Source organism: Carlito syrichta, unplaced genomic scaffold, assembly GCF_000164805.1.
Source record: "Carlito syrichta isolate Samal-C Ts95f unplaced genomic scaffold, Tarsius_syrichta-2.0.1 Scaffold28610, whole genome shotgun sequence".
Lineage (NCBI taxonomy): Eukaryota > Metazoa > Chordata > Mammalia > Primates > Tarsiidae > Carlito > Carlito syrichta.
In genome coordinates this window covers 108,048-130,154 of record NW_006972706.1, presented here as the reverse complement: position 1 = coordinate 130,154, position 22,107 = coordinate 108,048, and the positions used below count along the sequence as shown (strand labels likewise).

The 22,107-nt window shown below is 35.7% G+C and overlaps 1 protein-coding gene across 1 annotated transcript in view; it reads left to right on the top strand.

Annotated features, from left to right (window-relative positions):
- BCAS3 (BCAS3, microtubule associated cell migration factor) overlaps nucleotides 1-22,107 on the top strand; it is a 134,184-nt gene that overhangs the window by 40,379 nt on the left and 71,698 nt on the right. The gene's annotated exons all lie outside the window — the stretch shown is intronic.

The following is a 22,107-nucleotide window of genomic DNA, read 5'->3' as shown; positions in this document are numbered from 1 at the left end:
ACTTACAACATTCTGTAAGCTAGTTTAATTTTCCCTCATTTTTGGTGCTGCTCTTTGTTTTTCTGTTCTTAAGATATTTAATAAGAGATGTAACAGCATTGTGGACTGCCACATTATTTTTCACTTTCACTTTTTTCCATTTTTATTATGAAGAATTCCAAACAAAAAAATAAATTCAAAAAGTAGTGTAGAAGTTATCCATGTGAACATCACCTAGATTAAACAAGTGTTTACATTTTGGTGGATATGTATAAACTGTGTATGTGTGTGTTTTTCTGAAACATTGGAATATTACATACATTATGATATTTCACCCAGTACTAATTGCCCATGCATTTCCTGAGAATAGGACCTTCTCCTACATAACCAAATATTATATTGTAGCTCAGAAAAATAAGACTTTACATTGTCTAATATGCAGCCTATAATTTAAAATTTCCCAATTGTCCCCCAAATGTGTTCTATAACCGCTTCAAAACAAGGTGTAATTAAGGTCTACTCCTTACATTTTGTTATGTTTCTTTAGTTCCTTTTAATATAGCATATAACTTGTATCTTTTACTTTTCATCTTGTAATAGTCATACTAATTGTTTTATTGAAATTCTGTAGTTGTCAGATTTTTTCATTATGATAATGCTTGTTTTTTTCCCTCATTCTCTGAATTCCCATTAACTGGAAGTTAAGTCTAAAATTGTAAATTCATTCAGGCTAGGAGTTTGTCTGTTTTTTTCAAATTTTGTAAGTATTTTTTTTTTTTTTTTTGAGTCAGAGTCTCACTGTCACCCAGGCTAGAGTGCAGTGGCATGCTCACGGCCTCCGCAGCCTCCACTGCTGGACTCAGGTGATCCTTCCTCCTCAGCCTTCCATGTAACTGGAACTACATGCATGTGCCACCATGCCTGGCTAATTTTTTTATTTATTGTAGAGATGAGGTCTTGCCAAGTTGCCCGGGGTGGTCTCGAACCCCTGGCCTTAGGCAGTCCTCTTACCCTGGCCTCCCAAAGTGCTGGGATTATAGACATGATTCATTGTGCCTGGCCATCAGTATTTCTGTGTACACCATTTCTTCCCAGTAGGAGACATTGTGTATATCAGGTTGTCTGCCTGTTTGTGGTACTATATTTGATCACATGGGTAAAATGTTGACCATCAAATGTTAGACACTTCTTGTGGAGATTAGCAAGTACTCTGTGGAGTGTTATTTTGACATTTCCGAAACTTTGTTTTAGTAATTTTGTTACATTGAAGATTGTAGGATGGTATGTTTTCTTAATTCTGTCATGTTCTCTGCATTTATTGACATTATTCTTCTATAGAAAAAGTTTTCTCTCATCAACCCGAAATAAACCACATTTCTCCCATATATCAAAGGCAGTAAAAACATCTAATTTCTTTCTGTCTCTGTCTCTTTGTGTCTGCCTGTAATCTCTGCCTCTGCCTCTCCTCTGCCTCTCCTCTCCTCGCCTCTGCCTCTGCCTCTCCTTTCTTCTCCTCACCTCTGCTTCTGCTTCTGTCTCTCCTCTACCTCTGCCTCGCCTCTGCCTCTGCCTCTGCCTCTGCCTCTGCCTCTGCGCCCAGGCTAGAGTGCTGTGGTACGATCACAGCTTACTGCAGCCTGGAACTCCTGGGCTCATGCAGTCTTTCCACCTCAGCCTCCCAAGTAGCTGAGACTACAGATATGTGTCACTACAGCTGATTAATTTTTTAACTTTATTTTATTTTTAAGATGTGGGATACAAGTCAGAATTAGATGCATAAATAATGTATGTGCAGAAGAAACTTGGGCCTCCAAGTTTCTCCAAATAGTCCTCAGTTTTTTTGATGTTTTTTTTGTATAAACAAGGTCTCACTACATTGCCTAGGTTGGTCTTGAATTCCTGTGTTTGAGCAATCTTCCTGCTTCGTCATCCCAAAGTACTGATGTTATAGGCATGAGCCACTGTACCTGATCTCTCTCTCTGTCTCTCTCTCTCCCCTTTAAAAAAATATTTTAAAGATGGTGAGTATACTTCAGGATTAGGTATATAAGTGGACATCATAGAGGTGACATTTGGGCCTCCCTTTTATCCCCACTTTGCCTGGTTTGAAATCAGGTACCCTTATTGATGTTGTGTACCCCACCCCCTGCCTGGCAGTATCCCTCTATGTCATTCCCTTTCTGATAGTATTATAGTAAATGTTTAGGGTCCACTTATGAATGAGAACATGTGGTACTCTGTTCTTTGTTTCTGTGATAGAGCACTGAGTATTATTGACTCTAAATCCATCCAAGTTGCTGCGAAGCCCATATTTGTACTTCTTTATGGCTGCCTAATATTCCATTGTGGATATGTACCATTTTTGAAATCCAGTCCAGTTTCGATGGGCAAAACAGTTGGTTCCATGTTTTTGCTGTTGTGAATAGTGCTGCAATAAACATGCGTGTATAGATATCTTTTTTGTAGAATGATTTGAGTTCCTCTCGGTGTAGTCCCAGTAGGGAGATTACTAGGTTATATGAAAGGTCAATTTTTTTAGACAAGAGAAGGAAATCAGGGTTATCCAATTAGGAAAGAAGAAGTTAAGTTATCCCTCTTTGCTGATGACCTGATCTTATACCTCGAAAATCCAAAAGAATCTGTCAAAAAACCTCCTTGCACTGATAAAGGACTTCGGTAAAGTCTCGGGGTACAAAATAAATGTGCAAAAGACAGTCGCATTCTTATACACCAACAACAAAATAGGCAGAGAACCAAATAAAAAGCACGATCTCATTCACACTAGACACACACACACACACACACACACACACACACACACACACACACACACACACACACACACACACACAATGAAATAACTTGGCATCCCGAGGAGTGAAAGACCTTTACAATGAAAAACTACAAAACACTGCTCAAAGAAATCAAAGAAGACACAAACAAATGGAAAAATATTCCATGCTCATGGATAGGAAGAATCAAATTGTTAAGATGTCCATCCTACAAAGGCAATCTACAGATTCAATGCAGCACCCATTAAATTACTATCATCGGCCAGGCGCAGTGGCTCAAGCTTGTAATCAGGACTTTGGGCAGCCGAGGCGAGAGGATTACTTTAGCCTATGGGTTCGTGACCAGTCTGGGCAACATGGTGAGACCTCGTCTCTACAGTAAATAAAAAAATTAGCCGGGTGTGGTAGTGTGTGCCTGTAGTTCAGGCTATTTTAAAGACTGAAGCAGAACGATCACCGGAGCCCAGCAGGTTGACGCTGGGATGGGCGTGAGCATGCCACTTCACTTCTACCTGGGCAGTGGAGTGAGACTCCAACTAAAAAAAAAAAAATTGCCTCATCATTCTTCTCAGACTTAGAAATGACAATACAGAAATTCATATGGAAACATAAATGACCACAAATAGCCAAACAATCCTTACAAAAGAAACAAAGCGGGAGGTATCTCTTTTATTCAAATGACCAGTTTTCATAGTAAGGTGGGAAACAAGTTACAAGTTGAGTATTCGATTTCTGAAATGCTTGGGATCGGCAGTGTTTTGAATTTTGTAGTTTTTTAGATTTGGATATTTGCAAGTATAATGAAAGATATCTTAGGGATGGGACCCAAGTCTAAACACAGAATGTATTCATTTTTCATATACACCTTATATACATAGCCTGAAGGTAATTTTATACAGTCCTTGAAATATTTTTATTTATGAAACAGTTTTAACTGTGTTTTGACTGAAACTGATCACATGAGGTCAGGTTTGGATTTTTCACTTGTGGCATCAATCACGTCAATGTTCAAAACGATTTGGAACATTTTGGAATATTTGAGTTTGAAGAAGTTATGATGGTTTTTTGAGGATTTCAGATTTTCTGATTTAGAGATGCTCAACCTGTATTTTTAAAATAGTTTATAAATAAAATTAAACTGATCTTTTGTTTTCATAGCTGGTATAGTCTTTGTAAACTAACAGTCTTCTCAGATCTTATCCATTTGATGCATGTAAAAAACCTGCCGTATTAATCTTATTTTTGAGAAATGATTATGTTACTTACAGTTGATGTGAAAGGCCCATCTTTTTTCCCTTCTTTTCCTTTCTTTTCTTTTTTTTTTTTTCTTTTTTGTAGTTGGAGTCTGACTCTGTTGCCTAGGCTCGAGTGTAGTGGCACACTCACTGCCATCTCAGCGTTGACCTGCTGGGCTCTGGCGGAACTACAGGTGTGCGCTACCATGGCTGGCTAATTTTTAATTTATAGTGGAGACAAGGTCTCACCAACTTGCCCATACTGGTCTCAAACCTGCGGGCTCAGGCAATCCATTCACCTCGGCCTCCCAAAATGCTGGGATGACAGGCTGAAGGTCTCCCTTCTTTTCACCTTTCAAAATAAATAATGGTAAACTATTATTATAATATAGAGATGTTATTATATTGAACACTTTGAATAATCTACCTTCTAATACCTTAATTAGTCTGTCTTTTTGAGTCAGAGTCTGACTTTGTTGCCCAGACTGGAGTGCAGTGGCACAGTCACGGCTCACCCCAGCCTTGGCCTCCTGGGCTCAGGTGATTCTTCCATCTCAGCCTTTTGAGTAGCTAGGACTATAGGCACACATCACCATGCCCAACTATATATTTTTATTTCTTGTAGAGATGAGGTCTTGCTATATTGCCCAGTCTGGTCTCGGAACTCCTAAGCTCAAGCAGACCTCCAGTCTCAGCCTCCCAAAGTGCTGAGTTTGCAGGTGTGAGCCACCACACTCAGCTTTAATAGTCATTTTTGATGGAGCAAATAGTTGGTGATCAAGAGTATTAATTTAATTAATAAAGACAAAGATTTACTGAAATTATCTGAATATTGTTGAAAGTTAAGTTAAATTTGAAGAAGCAGTTTGGAAGTTATGTCACTTGTAGTGTTACACTTGGACTCATTTTGAAATTCCATCTGTTAGTTCGGATCGTCTGTTGTATTACTATATATTGCATATGACCGTAGAGTGCTTCTGAAATTAGCAGCTATATTTTTTTTTGTCTATGACATTGCATTATAAGAACATATTATAAGCCAGGCTTGGTGGCTCAGCCTGTAATCCCGTGCTTTGGGAGGCTGCGATGAGTGGATTCTCTGAGCCTGTGGGTTCGAGACCCACCTGGGAAATTTGGCGAGACCTCATCTCTACAATAAATCAAAAAATTAGCCAGGCGTGGTAGCGTACGCCTGTAGTTCCAGCTACTTGGAAGGCTGGGGCGGAAGGATCGCTGGAGCCCAGCAGGTCGAGGCTGCGGTGGCCGGGAGTGGCCACTGCACTCCAGTCTGGGCTACAGAGTGAGACTCCAACTCAAAAAAAAAAAAGAACATATTATATAATTTAAAGAAAGTTGTGCTCATCTCTATTATTATACACAATTAGTTTTCTGTCAAAATAGTTTCATAGTTTTGATCTATATTCACCATTTGATTTGTTTGACCTCCCACATTTGTGTTTTTATGTGATAAGATTTAAAATAGCAATATTTGTAATACTAGATTCATAACTATGATGTAATTTATTTTGTGATAATCACTTGTTTAAATATTTGTTTCCCTTGCTAACCTCTTTGTTCTTCCCACAAAGGGATCAGATCTTATTTATCTTGATATCTCTAATGCTTAACATGGTGTCTCAGAGTATTAGAAAACTTATTGAATGAATTATTTTGAACTCATTCTTCATTATAGATATATGGCACTATACTAAGCATGATACTCCTTGCTTTGACAATGGTGATAGGTCAATTCAGTGCTTTTACTTAATTTTTTTTGTTTTCTTTTTTTTAATATTTTGAGTTGAAATGTCACTCTGTCGCCCAGACTGTAGTGCAGTGGCACGCTCATGGCCACCCCAGTGTCAACCTGCTGGGCTTAAGCGATCCTGCTGCCTCAGCCTTCCAAGTAGCTGGAGCTACAGGCACACGCTACCATGCCTGGCTAATTTTTTGATTTATTGTAGAGATGAGGTCTCGCCAGGCTGCTCTCGAACCTGTGGGCTCAGGCAGTCCCCTCACCTCGGCCTCCCAAAGTGCTGGGATTATAGCCTCGAGACACCAAGCCCTGCCTCTTTATTTTTCTACTGAGAAAAAAAGAATTTTCAGTCAGGGTCTCACTGTGTCACTCAGGCTGTAGTGCAGTGGTACGATCCCCGCTCACTGCAGCCTTGACCTCCTGGGCTCAGGTGATCCTTCCACAGCCTACAAAATAGCTGGGATTACAAGAGCACACCACCTTGGCTGGCTAATTTTTGATTTTTTTTTTTTTTTTTAGAGAGACAAGGTCTCACTGTCTTGCCTAGACTGATCTCAAACTCTCACCTCAATCAGTCTTCCTGCTTTGGCCTCCCAAAGTGCTGTGATTATAGGTGTGAGTAACCACATATAGCCTTTGTTGAAATTTTTGATCAAAGAATACTAAAGCTGTTCTGGAATATGATGATACATGGTGTATGGAGTTTCTGTATATAGATTTTATATAAATTGTTACATAGAGTAATCTATGAACCCTGTTAATGTAATTTGGAATAATCTTGTATGGAGATGCTGATTATACCTGTCAATTTGTGACTGATTAATGGTTATTTTCATATCATTGCACATTTATCATGTACTTCTCTAAATACTACTTATGTTTCAAAATTTTGTTAGAGTTTCCCTTTTATTAACAAAAAACACATATACTACTGTATTAATATATCAACAAAAAGCATATATGCTATTGTATATCTATGTTTAAAAATCTTAAGTATTTATTTTGTGTTTTGAATAAATATTCTGAGAAAGTGCTCCCCAGGATTTTTCCATATTGCTAAAACGGTCTATGGTACTAAAATATTTAAGAACCCTTGTCAAAAAGGTTGAAGCTTGTTATGATTCTGCCTGTTTCAGCTGAACACATTGAAAGGTACTTTTTACTAATGACGCCATTCACATTGCCTGGCTAACTCATGGTAATTCAGTTTATAAGAGATAGTTCCTATTCATGGAGTCAGCTGGTTAGATACAAATAAGTAAATAGGCACTTAAAACAAGAAAGGAAAACTCTATGTGGAGTAAGGACAGTGTGCTAAGAGAGAAATATTAGCCTGATTCTTCACAAGGAAATCAGTTCTAAACTGGGACCTAAAAGATGTTTAGCTAGAAAATAATGATTCCAAGCCTGGCACATAAATATTAGTTGAATGAGTGAGGCAAGAAAACTATGGCACACTTGAAGTAAATTGTGAAGCAAAGTCTAAATAGTGGACTCTTTAGTTTGTTATGCAACTGATATGTTTTTCAATGTGTCAACGTTTCTGCAACATTTTGTAAATGCTTTGTACCATTTGAATATTTATATTAAATGGAGGGTTTATAGCTTAGCAACCATGCAAACAATTGGTTTGCACAGTGCTTTATAGTAGCTGGTAGGCAGACATTATATGCAATTGCTTAAAATTTATCTAAGTCATTTACTGTTCAGCTTTGAGTATTTTTGCTGTTCAGAATACTGTTATTGCTTGAATATGTAGAGAATATTCAATCCTCAATGATTTACAGGTCTGGATTTTCAAAAAAGTTTTTTTAGCACTAGTCAACAGTTACCTAAATTCTTACAAAAAGTCATTGGAATTAGCCATAGCTTCTAACTATTAATCACCTATTATTAGGTGAAATTTTATTTTCCTTGTCTTTTTTCCTGGCTCATTTTAATTGTTCTAACCCTCTTGGATTGAGATATACACACACACATAGATACATACATGCATATAACAGGACATGGTTTAGTCAGGAAGCTGTACTGCCATTTGTACATGCATGAATACCTTAGTTGCTCTTTTTAAAAAACTTGTCTTATAGGGTTTTTGTTTTTTTTTGTCTTACAGCTTTAAAAAAAGTTCTTGTGAGATAAAATGATGTATTTTCCATTGCTCTTTATTTAAATCCTCCCCATTGGTAAATCATAAAGTTACTATGTGTTTAAGAAATGTGATGTTATAAAATGAGGTAGTTCTCTGTTCCCTGGTGGAATTATATTTGTTAGGTTATTTCATTAATTGGCATTTTGTACAAAGGTATGTAATTGGACATTAATGCAGTATTTATAGTTTCTTATTTAAATTGGCCTTTTGTGAAATGTAACTTATAGATCCTTGAACAATATATTTAGTCTTTTTTTACACATACATGTAACCATACATGTTTCTAAATTTATTTGTATCTAGAAGCTTTAACTCTCTAAAAATTTTCTATATTTAGTTAAAGGCATTTTCATGGGATATGTAATATAGCTAATAATAACAACAGTGCTTGTTAGAATACATTTTTTTTTGAGTTGGAGTCTCACTCTGTCACCTAGACTGGAGTGCAGTAGCACGCTCCCCGCCACTGTAGCCTCGACCTGTTGGACTCCAGCCATCCCTCTGTCTCAGCTTTCCAAGTAGCCAAAACTACAGGCATGCACTATCACGCCTGGCTAATTTTTGATTTATAGAGAAGAGGCCAAGTTGCCTGGGTGGGTCTTGAACCCATGGGCTCAGGCAATCCACTCGCCTCGGTCTCCCAAAGTGCTGGGATTACAGGCTGAGCCGCAGAGCCCGGCAACAATAGTGCTTGTTAGAATACATTTTACAAGTTTAGAGAAGTTCATTTAAAAGAAGCAAAACATAGGCCTGGTGTGGTGACTCAAGCCTGTAATCCCAGCACTTTGGGAGACCGAGGCCAGAGGATTGCCTGAGCCCGTGGGTTCTAGTCCAGCCTGGGCAACATGGTGACACCTTGTCTCTACAATAAATTAAAAAAAAAATTAGCTGGGTGTGGTAGCACATGCCTGTAGTTCGGGCTACTTGGAAGGCTGAGGCAGAAGGCTTGCCGGAGCCCAGCAGGTCGACACTGGGGTGACTGTGAGCGTGCCATTGAACTCCAGCCTGGACGATAGAGTAAAACTCCAACTCAAAAAAATTTTTTTTAAAAGAAGCAAAACATACCAAAAAAGTTGATTACGTGTCTTTTGTTTTTAAAGCTCATCTTTCTCAAACCATTTTAACTGTATTTGTCACTATTGCAATAAAAAAAGTAAGCAAATTTATTTTAGTCTTTGTTTTTAAGAAAAACATATTTTTAGTGGACAGTGTTATAAAAATGTCCTGAACAACAAAATTCAAGAACTAACCAGACCTATAACCACCTTCTGGGAAATGTTAAAAATACTGTAAAATGTACATGATGGAATATCACTGCAAAGTGAATTAAGGAGAAAATGTAGATTGGTTGGCATGCAGTTCTGTCTTGTATGATGCCTGTTCAGAAATGACATGAAATGATGCCATGCCATTACACAGAGTTGTGGAACTTCTAGTTCAGCAGCTGCATTTAGTTGTTTTTTAATTTCTCATTCCCCTTCTTGTTTATTAGCTGTGACTTTGATTTCAAAATTAAAGCAAATATTTTAGTGACAGCATTTATGATTTGTTTAAAAGTGCCAGATTGGTCCCCTTGCTTAGATCTAGGCAGATTCAATATGAGTGGTGTTAATTTGTTGCTCCCAATTATTTAGGCACAAAATGAGTAACATTCTAGGGAACTTTTCTCTTTTCTTCTTTTTTCTTTTTTTTTTTTAAACAATAGTAAGCTTTATTTTTTAAAGCCATTTTAGATTCACAGTAAAATAGAGCAAGAAAATAAAGAGAATTCCCATGTATCCACTTCCCACAGCCTCCCTGTCAACATCCCACACCACAGTTTTACATTTATTAAAACAGTGGTGAACATATGCTGACAAATCATTTTCACCCACTGTCCACGGTTTATATTAGGGTTTGCTCATGGTGTTGTACATTCTTTAGTTTTTGACAAATGTGTAATGATGTGTATTTATCATTGTAATATCATACAGAATAGCTTCATTGCCCTAAATGGTTTTCATCAAATTTAGGACTTTTCAGTCGTTATTTCTTAAAACATTCTTTCTGCCTCTTTTTCCATCTTCTTTCCTGTTAGGACTCCAGTTTCTTACAGATTGGTATCTTTCATGGTATCCTCTAGGTCTCAGAGCTTCTGTTCATATTTTTCTTCATTCTTTTTTCTCTCCTCAAGGTGAATAATCTCAATTGATTTGCCTTGAGATCACTGACTATCTGCTGCCTGTTCAAATCTGTTTTAGCCTCTCTAGATAATTTTTCCTTCAACTCTAGAATTTCCATTTGATTCTTTTTAAAAGTAATGTTATTTCTTTATTGGTATTCTCTACTTAGTGAGATGCATTCTCATACTTTCTTTTAATGCTTTAGACACGATCTGTTTACTTCCTCACCAGCATTTCATATTCTCATTTTTTATTTTAGGTATTCTAGATATAGGTTCATTGTCCGAATGTGATTTGCAAACATTTTCTTCCAGTGAGAAGACTCCTTTTTATCCACTTACCAGAGTCACAGAGAAAAAATTTTAACTTTGTGTGAATCCCAGTTTATGTATTCCTTTTTCTTTTTTTGATTGTGTTTTTGTTGTCATACTTAAGTGTTCACTTATATGGGCCCTGGATATTTTCTTCTATGTACTCTTCTAATCATTTTCTAGTTTTATTTTTTATTTTTAAATCTAATATCTATTTTGAGTAATTTAAAAAAATATGGTTCATTTTTGTGTGTGTGTGAATATCCAATTGCAAGTTCACCATTTTTCCAAATATCCTTTGTCCATTCAATTCCTTTTGCACTTTTTACAAAAATGTGACATACTTATGTGGCCCATTTCTGGTTTCTCTGATTTAGATGAATTATTTCAGGGTTTTTTTTTTCCTGTCTGGGTACATCTGTATTTTGTTAATTATTTTAAAGAAGATTTTCACTAAGACACGATATTTTAGTTTGACAACCACCTTCTTGTCATGTCTTTACATGGCCTGTCCTCTGTGTGTGCTTGTGGAGACAGACAGACAGAGAGAGAGAGAGAGAGAGAGAGAGAGCGCGCACACGTGCATACCATACTGGGGGTTAAGGCTTCAACATATGAATTTGGTGGGAGAATACAAACATTTAGTCCTTAATAGTCTCTATAGCATATGAAACCGTCTCTTATTAAGTCTATAACATGAGCATTACTCTGTTATTCTCAGATACTTATGTGACATCCCAATTTTGTTATTTTTAAATTACGATTGTTGTATCATACTAACTTACATGTTTACTTCCATTTGAAGACACTAAGATATTTTGTAAGGAATATTAAATTTTAATGATACTCCCATCTTCAACAGCTTCCTTATTGCCTTTAATATAGCAAGAATGTTACACCTGGCATTAATTTGCTGCTTCAAACTGATCTACCATGATTTCCATCTGATATCTATCCATCCTAGGTATGTTTGAGCTCCTTAAACACATTACATCATTTGTCCTCTGCCTGGACTACTCTTTTTCCTGACTAACTCTTTATCACTGAGTCTTATCTTAAATGTTATTTAAGAAATCTTCTCTGACCCTACATAAAATGACTCATTCCCCGCCCTTTCCACTTTGCTACTTAATTAGGCAAGTTAATTAATCTACCTGGCACTCTCAGAACCTCAGTTTCCTCATCAATAGAATGGGGGCCAGTGATGGTGTCTAAAATAATACCTAACACATTGTGTAACTTAATAAATATTAATTGTTGTGTGCATTGTTATTAACCACCTTCACCCTAGTTTTTAACTTATTTAAACCCAACAGAGTATCCTTTTAATGTGTTCTCTGTTAGAGGTAAGCTTTTGTTTCATTCCCAGGTATTAGCGCCATAACTTTCACCTATTTGCTATGAGGAAATATACTTGGAATAATTATAATAATTAATTCCATTGTATTTTTTTATAATCATGGAAAATTATAGCAGGACAAAGATAAGACATTTATTATATATAATTATTCTTTTGTTGAATAAAAGCAACTTTATTTTTAAACCGTGGTTTGAATGAAAATTGACTCCTCTGTAGTGTGGGAATGATTTGTGATGTAAAGCTATATTAAATGTAGATACATATCACAGATAATAAAAACTGAAATATGAAGTATATATTATTTAAAAATACCCTGTGGAAAATACATTTTATTTGTATAACAGGAACAATAGGTTGATATATTATTAACTATATCGCCTTGGACAACAAAAAGTGTAAGTATTTTTTATTTATCAAATTGTTAATTAGAAACATAAGGAAGAAATCCTCAACTCTGTACAGTAAACCTGGCATTTCTAAAACAGATCTGCTGTCTTTAATTTGGTAAATAATTGATCTGCTTTCCAGAGGCGTTACTTCTGCCAGCTGAGCAGAGCTGAGATCTGTGAAGTACAACACATCTACATTTTAAATAATTACCTTTCCTTGGCAGAGAAGTTGCTTTTCCATCCATTAAAAAGAGGAAAATGAATGCTGAGTTTCTAGTAAAACAAATTAAACATGTATCCCTTTGTATGCTTGACTGCATTTTTAACAGACTTGAAATTCTTCTGGTTACTCAATGCTATATATTGAAAGGTGATTGTAGTCTTTGGTTAATGATTAAAGATGTTTAAATTAGGTGTTTTTGCTGGGCACAGTGCTCTCATGCCTGTAATCCCAGCACTTTGGGAGGTGGAGACTAGAGAATTGCCTGCACCTGTGGGTTCAAGTCCAGCATGGACAGAATATCTCGTCCCTAAAAAATGAATGAATGAATGAATGAATGAATGTGTTGTTTTGTTTTTGCATAAAGGTTGTTCCCACTGATTCTAACAGGTAGTCAGAAAAATACCTTGTCTTGATATTTCAACATCTATAATGCTTCAAAGATTTATAAAAAAATGCAACTTGAGATTTTTCATCTGACAGCTTCTGGCTTATCACCACTAGACACTTATGCTATGACAGTAACAATGCAAAGACAACTTGAAGAATTTATTTTCTTTTTATTTTCCTTAGAAAGAACTATGTATATATTTTAAATGAGATGGAGTCTCATTCTGTCACCCAGGCTGGAGTGCAGTGGCACACTCACAGCCTCTGCAGCCTTGACCTGCTGGGTTCAGGCAATCCTTCCACCTCAGCCTTCCAAATAGCTGGAACTACAGGCATGTGCCACAATGCCTGCCTAATTTTTTGATTTATTGTCAAAACAAGGTCTCACCAGTTTGCCCAGGATGGTCTTGAACTCGTGGGATCAGGCAATCCTCTCACCTCCGCCTCCCAAAGTGCTGGGATTACAGGCTTGAGCCACTGCTCCCAGACGGAGATATTTTTATAATTGTATTTACTCTTGTTTCATTATCTTGTGAAGTAGTGTCTTTTATTGTAACAGAATACTTTCTGACAACTCAGTTCTCTTTGCTCTGTGTTCATTGTGGCATTGTAGTTGTATGAGAGTTAGGGGGAACTTTTCAGGGGTGTCTTACTTACCATTAGTTATAATAGGTACAGTGCCTAGGGACCACAGTACTTTTAGAACCACACCATAATCTTCTAATTTCTTTTAAAAGCAAAAGATATATACAATCCTAAGTTAATAAAATGAAGTCATAAAATATAATCCAGTCGTAAAATATAATTTTCATTTCATTATTTTTTCATGGAGAAGAGGGCCCATAAAGATAAAAATGCCCAGGTCCCATTAACGTTCTAACGTAGATTTATTTTCCACCAGTAAGTGGAGCACCCAGCACTTTCTCCATGACCACTCCCATATTACTCCCACTTAATTGAACTGAGGTGCTCAGTTAATAGTAGATCCAATCAATGGAAGATATGAATGCATATATTGGAATATTATGTAAAAATGTGCAGTAAACATATGTATCAGTAACAATATAGCTATCTACAATAGATATGTTGGAAATAATTACAACAATATAAACATGATATTTAATACTGAAAAAGGCAAAGAATACATGTAGCCGAGTTCATACCTGAAGGGCTGCTAATATTGACTTCAAAATTTACTGGCTTAAAGATTGAAATAATTGAATATTTCTTGTCTCTTCCCCTTCTTCCTTAGAATGCTCTGGCCCTCCCCCAGCGTAGGGCTACTTTCAGTAGTCTCATTCAGATTGGTCTGTATCTTACCATGCATTAAATATTTTGAGCATTGCTCTGTATATGGTCTAAGTATTTTTTAAGGATAGGTACAATTCAAGGAAATTTATTATATACAGTAAAGTGGGTACCTATAGCGGGGAGCAGTGCGGGATAAAAAGTGGGTGCAGGAATGGAGAATCAAAGGAAAATGTAAAACCAGTAAGGGGAGGTTTTTGTGTGGATTCATTAACATGAATCAAATGAAAAGTATGATTAAATCTTCCATGTATTTAAAGTCTAAAAAGCATGATATCTAGAATGCTAAGATGGTGGAAGTAATCACACCTCAATTAGTACTCACTAATTGTTGTATTATACTAACTCCACATATTTACTTCCACTTGAAGATACTAAAATATTTTGTAAGAAATGTTAAATTTTAATGATACTTTCATCTCCAGTGGGCTTCCTTATTGCATTTAATTTATTGTCAAAAAATTTTACAGCTGGCACTTATTTTCTGCTTCAACCTGATCTACCACATTTTCCATCCAATATCTATCCATATTAAGTATGTTTTAGTTCCTTAAACTTGTTGCATCATTTGTCCTCTGCCCAGACTTCTGTTTTATCTGATTAACTCTTCATCACTTGAGTCTTATCTTCAATATTATATAAGAAGTCTCCCTGACTCTCTATAAGTACCTGAGTAAATTTTAAGGACTCAAACTACCTAAATTCTGACTTAATCTAGAGCTCACCAGTAAAGGATTTTGGGAGAGAATATGTAGAAATAGATGAGTAGCATGGAATAATGTCCAGAAATAGATCAAACTCTTATAGTAATTTGATTTTTGACAAAAGTGTTAAGTAATTCAATAGGAAAGTTTAGTTTTCTCAACAAATGGTGCTAGAACAAGGATTATCCTTTGGAGGAAAAAAGGAACCTTTACCTGATAAATAAAATTAACTCTAAGTGAATAATAGAGCTAAGATTAGCTGGTTGCAGTGACTCAAGCCTGTAATACCAGCAAGCACTTTGGGAGGCCGAGGTGAGAGGATTGCCTGAGCCTGTGAGTCTGAGACCAGCCTGGGCAACATGGTAAGACCTCGTTTCTACCATAAATAAAAAAATTAGCCAGGCATGGTAACGCACGCCTATAGTTCTGGCTACTTGAAAGGCTGAGGTGAAAGGATCGCCAAGCAAGTGGACTCTGGGATGGCCATGAGCTTGCCACTACACTCTAGCCTGGGCAACAGAGTGAGACACCAACTCAAAAAAAAAAGCTAAAACTATGAAACTTCAGAAAAGAAAACATAAGGATATATCTTTTGATCTTGGGGTAAAAATAGATTTCTTAGATAGAACCACAAATTATTTTTAATCAAAATTGAAAGCATCTTGGGAAAATGTTATTTAAAAAATGAAAAGGCATGCCACAGATTGGGAAATAATTTCTAATTGATTGACTGATTGATTTAAGGAAATTAAAATGAGGAAAAGGTTTGGACGATTATGTCAGAAAAGAGAATGTTCAGATATCCAGTAAACACATGAAAAACTGATCATCATCACTGATCACCAAGGAATATTACAATTTATTTTTATTTTTATTTTTTGTGTTTTTTTTTTGAGTTGGAGTCTCACTCTGTCACCCAGACTGGAGTGCAGTGGCCGCTCCCGGCCACCGCAGCCTCGCCTGCTGGGCTCTGGCGATCCTTCCGCCTCAACCTTCCGAGTAGCCAGAATTATAGGCATGCGCTACCACGCCCAGCTGATTTTTTGATTTATTGTAGAGATGAGGTCTCCCCGCCCAGGCGGGTCTCGAACCCGCGGGGCTCAGGCAATCCACTCACCTCAGCCTCCCAAAGGCGCGGGATTACAGACTGAGCCACTGAGCCCGGCTAATATTACAATTTAAAACCATGAGAAAGGGTACCTGCATAATGAACATTTGTATACCTAACCCTGAATTGTACCCCACATCTTTAAATTAAAGAAAAAAATAAATTAAAAAAAATAAAATAAAACCATGAGAAATGGCCACTAAAATGATTTAAAAGACTAATATTGGTGAGGTTATAGAGCTTGGGAATGTAAAATTATACAGTTACTTTGTAAAATAGTTTGCCAGTTTCTTATACATTTAAAAATTTTATATATGACCCTGCAGTTCCACTCCTAAGAGAAATTTTTAAAAGTCCACACAGAGATTTGTACTTGAATGTTCATAACAGTTTGATTCACAATATTAAGAAATTAGAAACAACTAGAGAATGGATGCATAACATGTGGTAAATTATAGTTACGTTGGAACACTAGTCAGTAATATAAATAAATGAACAACCACTGTAACTTTCAGCCAATACTCTTGGACAAATTATGTGATCACATTTACATTAAATTCTAGAACAGGCAATATTAATCCATAATGACAGAAAGTCAGTGAATGGTTGCTGGGGGCCCAGTAGATGGAGAGGGCATGGCCTGCAATTGGACACAAGGGAACTTTTTTGGATGTTTTCTATCTTATTGTAGTAGCTACGTAGATGTATATTTGTCATACTCATCAAACTGTACATTTAGAGTGAATACTTATTGTATGCAAATTATATGTTAATAAAGGTTAAAGTTTTTAGAGTGTTCTGGCATCCAACAGATATATTCAACCACTTGAAAAATAAGAACACACATAGACATCGCTTTCCTAAATAGCTATTTGATAAATCTGTTGAAAATAATGAACATTAGAATGCTCAATTTGAAAACCCTTTGGATATGGCCAAAGATGTTTTCAAAATCTGAATACTTTACTATTCAGAGAGAATAAAAGGGAATTAAATATTTAAATAATGATGTTAAAACACTTCTAATTACTAAAAATATCGGAGGAAGGATATAATAAGTTAAAGAATAAAGAAAAGCTAGAAAAACCAGCTGTTGACTTTAAAGACTTTTCCGTGTGAAATAAATAAGTGTAATATCACTAAATTTACTCTAATTTAGGTTAGTTATTTGTACCTTTAGGAAGGGATCAAATACATAATTTCCTTTTTTTTCTGTTTTGTTTACTTTGGTACCTTTAACATGGTGTTATGTAGCACATTTTATAAAGATTTGCTATGTTCTTGGCTATTAAAGTAGAAGAATATATTGATGAGTTTGATTATCAGTATTATTAAGCAGCTTAAGGTGCTGCTAATGCCACTTAAGAAATTGATGTTGCCCATATGGAGGCTTTGAGACCACTGTTTTCCAGTATTGATATTCAGCTTAAAAGTTTTATTAATCAGACTTTAATAGGCTATAATATTATTATGGTTTTATTTAATCTGAGAAGGTTAAAACTTTTTGTCAGTATTGGGGTTCTTCTTTTTTTTTGCTTTTGTGTTTACAAATTTGGCTATTTACTTTTCTAAATAATGTATAAGTTTACGTCTATACAGATATTGATTGGAAAATATTACATTCACAAGCACTAAATAAAATTCTCATTTGAATGATACAGTCTGAATTCCTGTAAATATTTGTTTGATCCAGCATATCAATGTTTGTATCTCTTTTTGAAAGAGAGTGTGAATAGCTATAATTTGCCTTCCAGTTTACATATGTGCACGTGATAAAGAACCATACAATTAGGTAGGTGTTATAAATAGGATATGGCAGAAAAGACAAACCTATTTGTGTTTCCAAGATTTTATAGCATATGTCCAGTGGAGGTTTGCTACTCTTTAATTTTGCTTTTTGGGATAACCAGCTGACGCCCAGTTGAAAAGACTTATGTTTCTTATGAGACCTCAAAAGCCTTAATGTTCAGTCTTTAGCTACCTCAGATTTTGGAAAATGCTGTGTACCATCAGCAGCTTCAGTCCCCACCCTCTAATGCTAATGCTCATCTATCAAACTTGAGGCTAAGAGTGAGGGAGAGGAAGCTTCCAGATAAACATACAGCAGTGCCTACACAGCTAATCACTCTAGGCTTCCGCTTCCAGGCCCTATAATTAGAAGTTCTTCTTTTTCCTTGTATTCCCAGATGACGCAAATGCTTTTTGTGGCTTGGCACCTCATTTGGGGCGTGGGTTTAGTTTATGGCCAGGGCAGAGTCTGGTTTAGTCTTCTGATGCTGCATAAATAGTTCTCAAGCCACAGTCTGCTCTGCATGAGTTTTTCCTTTTAAGTATGTGTGCTTTTTAACTTGTTTTCTAGAAAAAAAAAAAGCTTATTATTTCCCCAACAGAATGTGTGCAAAAGAGGAAACTGTAAATTAAAAGGAATCACATGATTATATATTCCTGCACTGGCTATTTCTTCCTCTCTGTGCTTTAAATTTTTAATATTATTTTATAGTTTTGTGAAAAAAATGTAATTGGTGGATTGTAGCAGCCACACTTGCATGGAGGACTGGAAAAAGAAAATGTTTGAGATAAGGTACATAAGATTATAGGTATAATTTTCCAGTGGACTTTTTCCTAAAAACTTGAATTGACTTTGCATACAATACAGATTAATGCATCTTTGAAAACCTCAGAGCATATGACAAAGTATTCATCTTTGATTATCATTCATATGTGAAGCAATAATAATCTTGATTTAATAAATGAGGACTTTTATTTGAATGCTCATTGTATGTAAAATATGGTATGATTTAAAACAAAATGTAGTGACGTTTAACTCCAGGTGAGGAATATATATTATAAATGCAAGTCTATCTTATTTCCTGTCAAAATGATGTTTCCATTGAATTGTGTGTCAAGTTCAGAAAATCATTTTGTTATGGAAAGGTCGAATTTGAAGATAGTAATGGAGCTCGAATAATTCACACTTACTGTAACTCAGCAAAATAGTAGGAGGAGTGGAAAACTAATGCCCGTAAATGGACAGACAGCAAAGCATTCATGGTTAACCTTAGAGATTTATTGTTTTAATAATTGTAATAATAAGTAAAGAATTTAAAGTATGTCAATGACCTTATGATCATAGCTAGGTTATTGCAAGATAAGGTTTTATATACTGCTATAGGCTTAATAAATAATTTATTAAATTATTTATAATAAATGACACCTTTCATCATCTAAAATGCATTCTCTTGTGAATAGTCAGGACAGTGGTGTCTAGTATGATCTTTTATTCTATTGTATTGACTAGAGCTGAACCTTAGATTAGCCAAAAAATAGCAAACTCAAATACACTTCATCTTTTCCTTAAATGACTGACTTATCTTTGCACAGATGCTTTTTTATGTCTTTTCTTTAAACAAAACAGACATTTTCTGATTTGACTCCATTCTGGGAATGGCAGAGTAAACTAACAACCATCCTTCCTGTAGAAAACAATTTTGAAATCTGGACAAAACACAAATGAAAAGACACACAAAGTTAGGTATGTGTATTATAATCTCTAGAATGACCAACAAAACGTAATATGTGGAGATAACCCCCAAACCTATAGATAAATTAAAAATTGAATGATAAAAATAAATAACCCCAAACAACAAGAAATTATGAGAAATCAGCAAAAAGAAAAGAAAATTAAGATGGTAGACCTAAATCCAACCCTACCAATAAGTGTACTAAATGTGAATGAACTACAAATACAATTAAAAGCCAGCAATTGGATTGAGAGAGAGAATGAGAGCAAGCAGGAGAGTGTCCAACTATTTTCTAAGAGTTTTAAATACAACTGTAGTCATAGATATAGAGTAAAAGGATGGGAAAATATATACCATGTATGTACCAATTAAAACAAAGCTGGAGTGGTAAAATTAATTTCGGAAAAAAGTAGACTTCAGGGCAAGGAAAATAACCAAGGTTAAATAATACTAAAGGGGTTAATTTGGCTGGGCGCAGTGGTAGCTCATTTCTGTAATCCCAGCACTTTGGGAGCCTAAGGTGGGAGGATCGCTTGAGCCCAAAGGTTTGAAACTAGACTGGGATGCACAGCAAGACTTTATCACAACACAAAGCGAAAAAATAAAAAAAAAAACTAGCTGAAGTCCCTGCTACTCGGCACGCTGAGGCCAGAGGACACTTGAGCCCAGGAGGTCAGAACTGTGGTGAGTTGTGATTATGCCACACTGCACTCCAGCCTAGGTGATAGACTGAGACCCTGACTCAATATAAAGTAAATAAATGAATAAATAGTTAATTCATCAAGATTTCATACAATTCTGAATAGTTAATTCATCAAGATTTCATACAATTCTGAATGTGTATGAAGCTTGCTCTAAAATTTAGAAAACTGATATAGCTAAGGAAAAACAAACATATCCACAACTATACTTGGAGATTGTAACTCCTACTTGGTAGTTGAACAAGAAAGCAAACAGTCAGTAAGGATATTAAAGATGCAACAACACTGTTAATTAACTTGACTTAATTGACATTTATAGAACATTTCAGGTGATCAAGTATATATGGAACAAAGTATATCATATTCTGAGCCATAAAGCAAGCTTGAACAAATTTAAAAGAAGTACCTTCTTGTCATAAGGAAATTACACTAGCAACAGGGTCAAAAAGATATCTGGAAAATACCCAAATATTTGGAATCTAAACAGCATACCTTTAAATAATCCATGAGCAACATAAGATGTCTCTAGGAAACATGTAGAACTGAATGTAAATGAAAATGCAGTATAAAAATCTGTTAGATTTAGCAAGCTTAGAGGGAAATTTATATCAATATATGATTAGTTTAGAAAATAAGGAAGTCCCTAAAACAATCTAATTTAGTCCCTTAAGACACTTGAAAAAAGAAAGAGCAAATAAACCTGAGACAAGGAGAATAAAGAAAATAATAAATATGGGAGCAGAAATCAATAAAATTGAAAAGAGGAAAACAAAATTATGAAACCAAAATAGGTTCCCTTAAAAAGATCTAGATAGGGCCAGCTTCAGTGGCTCAGCCTATAATCCCAGCACTTTGAGAGGCCAAGGTGAGTGGGTTGCTAAGCCCGCGAGTTTGAGACCCAGTCCAAGCAACTTGGTAAGGTCTCGCCTACAATAAATAAATTTAAAAAATTAGCCGTTCATGGTAGTGCGCTTCTGTAGTTTCAGCTACTTGGAAGGCTGAGGGGGAAGGATCGCTGAAGCCCAGCAGGTCAATGCTGGAATGACTGGGAGTGTACCACTGCACCCCAGCCTGGGCAATGGAGTGAGACTCCAACTCAAAAAACAACAACAGCAACAACAACAAAAAAACTAGATAGACTGATCAAGGAAAAAAAAAAAAAAAGACAACACAAATTACCGATATCCTGAATGAAAAAGTGGATATCATTAAAGTCCCTACAGATTTTTAAAAGCAGCAGTTCCTTGAATTACAAAAAGTTATTCACCAAACAAAAAAATTTAAATTTTAACAATGCTTAAGTTAAAAAAGTGTAATGGTAGTGAAAAACCTTCAAAAATAGGTGCAAATATTTTTACTGGAAAATTCTGTCAAACATTTAAAGAAAAAAAGTAGCAATTTTGCATGTTTTTTTTTCCCCTAGTAAAAGTGAGGAACTTTTCTTAGTTTGTTCTTTGAGGCCTGCATTACTCTAATACCAAAATTAGACAAACACATTGTTAGAAAACTTTAAACCAGTATTTGTCAGGAATACAAACGTCTCCAAGAAAATATTAACAAATTGATTCTAGCAGCATATCATAAATGGTTTTGACCAAATGGGGCTTATCCTAGGCATGCAAGATTTTTTAACATTTGATAATAAATAATTGTTAAAATTTACTATATTAATAGACTAAAGAAGGAAAATCATATATGCGTTTTAGTAGATACAGAAGAGCATTTGAAAAATTTAACATCCTTTCATTATGAAAGCTCTCATAGTTTGAGGTTTTATATTTAGGTCTGTGATCCATTTAGAGTTAATTTTTGTGTATGGGGATAGGTAGGGGTCCTGTTTCAATCTTCTGCATGTGGTCAACCAGTTTTCCCAGCACTATTTACTGAATAGTTTCTCCTCTTCTTAGTAGTGGGTGGTGGAGGCTTTGTTGAAGATGAGTTGGTTGAGAAATTGAGGTTTTGCTTCTGGAATCTCAATTCTATTCAATTGATCTATATGCCTGCTCTTGGAGCAGTACCAGG